This window comes from Phalacrocorax carbo, chromosome 26 (assembly GCF_963921805.1).
Source record: "Phalacrocorax carbo chromosome 26, bPhaCar2.1, whole genome shotgun sequence".
Taxonomy (NCBI): Eukaryota; Metazoa; Chordata; class Aves; order Suliformes; family Phalacrocoracidae; genus Phalacrocorax; species Phalacrocorax carbo.
Genome location: NC_087538.1, coordinates 1048594 through 1053378, shown reverse-complemented (window position 1 = coordinate 1053378; position 4785 = coordinate 1048594). Strand labels below are relative to the sequence as shown.

General features: G+C 52.3%; 1 protein-coding gene and 1 long non-coding RNA gene across 2 annotated transcripts in view; one reads left to right on the top strand and one right to left on the bottom strand.

Moving 5' to 3' along the window:
* Positions 1-4785, top strand: part of LOC135317692 (uncharacterized) — a 177500-nt gene that overhangs the window by 134969 nt on the left and 37746 nt on the right. The gene's annotated exons all lie outside the window — the stretch shown is intronic.
* Positions 1-4785, bottom strand: part of LOC135317688 (uncharacterized) — a 123494-nt gene that overhangs the window by 96716 nt on the left and 21993 nt on the right. The gene's annotated exons all lie outside the window — the stretch shown is intronic.

Here is a 4785-nt window from a genome sequence, read left to right as displayed (position 1 = left end):
TCTTCACTGTGAATAGAGAAGAAAATGCAAAAAGAGACTCCTGACAGCCATCGACATTTTTGAGATTGACAGAACTTTCATCCCTTTGCCGTGAATAATCTCCCGGCCACCTCCTGCGGCTCTTTTCCTTAACAAAAGGGCACTCAGGACAGGTTTGGATCTCACAGCAGAGCAAAAGCAGAATCCTTTGCTTTTCTGATGCCTACGAGATCACCAACAAAAAGGGACGCAGGGGTACTGACAGGATAAACAACACGGGGAAAAAGCCCAAGACACTGGAGTCAAGTCAAGCAACGCGGCACGAGTCAGAGAGTGAGTTTTGCATTAAAAAGCTCCAGAAAATAAATAAGAAAGAACAAGTTGAGAAATTACATGTTTGAGCAGAATCACATCCAGCCAAGTCAGTGTTCTGGGATGTCACCGTTGACTGACATGTAGTACATGAAAGTCAGATTCAAAGGCCAACAATGTTACGGGCTTACTGAAGGAAAAGCTAAAGATACGGTCAGTCGCAGCTGCAGACGTGATGTCACAAACCAGGTTCACTTCAGTGCCACCAAAAGAGAGGCCTTGCTGCTGCCCCCATCTCTCCATCTGCTCCTTCCTTCTGCTCCTGTATCCCTGTGCCTTCCCTTGCCCTGACCTGCACACGGTTTAGAGCTCCTTAGGAGCCACATTAACTCCCCAAGCAGACAGGGAACGCACCCACAAGAGCAGAGAGTTTTCCACCAGCTTAGAGAGTGAAACGGGGTTGCAGAGAGAGCCAGCAAGCATAAAAGCTGGCACAAGGAAGGAGGCAGGACACTGCACCAGGGAGAAGGAGAGGGGATTTGCCCATCTCCATTCTGTGGCCGTAAGCCGTCCTGCTAGCTCATGCACGTGTCAAACCACACACTCACTTTGCAAGGAGAGCTGCAAGAAACCCCTTCGCTTTTAGAAAGGGCAGCACCCAAGGCACTCTCAGTCAGCTCTGGGCTCCCTCGTGCACGTAGAGGCTCACTCTCGCACGGAGGGAGGCTGAGGCTGACGGGCGTCATTCTTTCACTCAGCCAGATGTGGAAGCTAAAGTGATCTCAGGGAAGCGTTACTTGGTGGTCAGAGAAGGGACAGCATTGCCTGACACTGCTCGGGTCACATTGTCTAAGGAAAGAGGACAAAGAGTGGGAAGAAGCCAAAGAAGAAGAAATGGAAGAAAAACTATGCTCTGTTGAGAAAAACAGCATCCGCTTTGTTGAACAGCAGGGAAAGATCACAATTATAGAGCTTTTTGAATTACTATTCATGACTGGCTCAGTGACATTTTCCCCAGAAATACAGCCCCCAACAGCCCCGATCCCGTATCTGATGCAGACCACAGATTTCATTTCCCTTTACATGAACAAACCCAAACCCGAGACACATCAGCGTTTGACACTAGAGCCCCTTTACCCAGCTGCCTCCTAGGGTTATTCTCCAACACGACTATTCCTGCATGCAGGAGCTGCAGTCCCTCTCCAACGCGGCCAAGCTAGCAAAAGCTCCTCAGGTCACTCCTGAAAGTGTGCTCTGTTGCACACTGCTTGGCGTACCTGGACAGGCGGGCGCAGGCGCCGAGTGTCTCGGGGCAGAGCGCACACGCAGCCGTCCCGACAGAGGCAGAGCCCAGGGAAGACAACGTTCCCAGCGCTCCCACAGCGCTGGCCCCTCGCAGCACCAGTTCCCGAGTCACGGAGTCACAAGGGAGAGAAAGGCCTTCCGGAATCCCTGGGGGCAGCTGGTCCAGCCCCTGCGCAGGCAGGGTCCCCCAGAGCAGGCTGCCCAGGGCCAGGGCCCGGCGGCTGCTGAACCCCCAGTGCTCAAACACACCCCTTGCAAACAGCCGCCCGACGAGGGGAGCTGCGGAAACGTTGGCAGCCCACGCGACAGGCCCCGGGGTTTGGGCACTCGCTCCCACCAACTGAAGTATCCTCTCCTCCACACCAGTAAAACACCACCCCACCAGCAGGGGCTTGTCACCATTCTTCCTCCAAAGCTCTGTCCGACGGCTCACTAGGCAGAAGACACAAAGTTAAGGGAAGCCTGATTAAGTTCGTTTCACTGCCTTAAACCAGCAAAGCCCAGGCACGTGGAAGCAGGAAAACGAGCTGAAGCAGGCAGGGAATGAGGAGCCGCCCTCAGCAGAGCAGGACACGGCACCGTGTGCCCAAAGGCAGGTGACAGCTGCCAGCCAAGGCTGACACAGCCACCCTGACTGACGGGCCTAAGGCGGCACTTGAACCACCGCGCTCAGCCCCACACCCCAGACGGGGGGTCAGCGGTGCCGACAGGATTAAGTCCTGACTGACTCCCGACAACAGACGCTGACGCTGACTGACGCCAGCCAGCTGAGTGCGGGCAGGCGATGCTGGCCGACTGACGCTGGCCGACTCACTCTGGCCGACTGACGCACGGCTCGGGGCCTCCTTCTGCCCTCGCACCTGGGCATCACCCCTGATGGAGCTGGGCGGGCAGAGGGGTCCCTGGCGCGGCCACTCATACCTGTCGGGCAGAGCTCGGGAAGCTGGAGAGGCCCCTGACTAGCAGAGGCGCTACTTAGCGACACGGAGCCGCTACTTAACAGCAGCTGAAACATCAGTGTGCCCTCAGCACTCTGCCAGCGACGCTGACGGACATTAACTCTATCCCAGCTACAACCTGCACAGCTCTGAAGTTTTTAACCACCTCTCCCGTGGAGAGGAGTGTGGATTAAATGCCCAGCTCCCCGTTGGCTGCAGACCACAGGAAGGCACCAGAGATGGCTCTATAATTTTGTGTGAGGGAAAGGGCTGGGGACAAACCAAACGCGTTCGATATCTAATACTGTAATCACCTGCGCAGTTAGGCTCTCTTCTCAAACTCCTCCTTCCACCTGTCAAGAGGATTTAACTACATACGTAAAAAGGGAAAAAAGCTTCCTGCCTTTTTTCCCTTTAAGTGAGAAAAGTCCTTTCCTGTTCAGGCTCTGCTTAAGCCTTAAATAGAGCTGGTGACAAAGTAATTCCCTGATCTCCTCTTTCTGCTTTCAGAAGATCAGATGTGATGTTTTGAAGTAACAACCGTGGGAGCTGCACTTACATCCGTCACAGGAACTGTTTCCACAGCAGGCACTAACAGCGGCATCGGACATTGTATCTTCACAAATGAGACACAACAACTCATCTGGACTAGGATCACCAGAGCAGGATGAGGAGGAAGAAGAGGGCGATGGCTCCTCTGGCAAAAAGGGAGGCTTTTCCTTCTTTCCTCGCACAGGAGCTTCCCTGGAGGGGGAGAGGGCCTGGTGGGAGAGAAAAGTTTAAAGATGGCTCAAAGAAAACTTTTCCAAGCTTTGGATTTTATCAAAGGAAGAGAACAGGTGGAATTCTTCTCACTCCACATTCGCCTTCTAAAACATAGGCCTTCAGATTAAACTACTCTTCTAGAGCCACAAGACCAGAAGAGGGAGGGGGGAACAATTTTCCTGCTGCAGAACTCTCCCTTTCCTTTGACCAAGCAAGAAATTAGCTCAGACCAGAAAAATAACTTTTTGACAGCTAGAAATCAGGTGAAATGAATCCCACCTCTCCTTTGCCAGGCGGCAAATGTACATTGCAGGCGCAGCACCAAGTTAGTCTCCGATCAAGTTCGTCTCTGAGTGATTACATTTTAGAAAGGGAAGGAGCCTGTGTTACAGCTTCTCCAGAAGGAGATCCATGGCAGCAAAACAGAAGTGCTACCAAGCGCAGTTTAAAACAGCCGCTCCTCTCAGCACACAGGAGTGTTTTCTTAATTTACAGCAACAGGAAAAGTTCCGTCTCTTCCACACACGGGAGTTCATAGAAGTCAGAGGGGGGGGACATCTCAGTCCAGCGGCAATTTCTTACGTTTTGCAAGGAGCCTTTGCCACATCAAACAGAACCAAAACGACCTCTCCAAGAGAACGACTCCGCTACAAACACCACCAAAATGCTTTGCAGAAATACACGTTCTTAGCACAGCACAGGTTTAACCAGCTTCCAGGGGCATGAACACGGGGACCACCCTACTGCAACATGAGACAGTATCACAGATTTTAAGATTAAGACGCAATGTCAGTGCTTCCTCCCCCGTCACTGCAGGCGCTGGCCAGTTCGGTTGCATTGCCACGCACACTTCTGTGCGTGGTTTCTCTTGTTCACTGCTCGGTCAGTCCAATTCATTCCATACTTACGCAGGAAGAGCTGGCATCGCGTATTTCCCACTGCTTGTCAGCACGGCACCCTTTGGGTTGGGATCTTTCACCTCCACCATGGAACTCCACGGAATTCCTCTGCTCTTTCTATCTCTGGGAACAGGCTCAGAAGTTTTGTCCTGCTAAGAAAAGAGGTGCAGACTTATCTCGTCTGAAGAACCACATTTAAAATGACATTTCCATGAGTATTTGAAGCAGCAAAAGCCTCTCATCCTCTCATTTTACCCAGCATAAGTGTTGCTCAACTAAAATACTCCTTTGCCTCAGTGAACAGAGCCGGGATGTTCCAAAGGCTTGGGCAGGGTTTTGAACTCACTCGACATTCTTTGGCTTAACTTCAGGTTCCCTAAGGGCGAAATACCCCTCAGCTCACCATCCACTCGGAGAAGGGGCACAAACCCGCTCCTCCTCCAAAGCGCAGTGCGGAGTGAGAGCTTAATTCCCTGCTCTGGATCCGTCCCTGGGGAAACTCCTATTCGCCACCTGGGTACGAAGGTTGGATTCACGCCTCACGCACACACCTTCAGTGAGTAACGTTCAATGGCATGAATACTCAG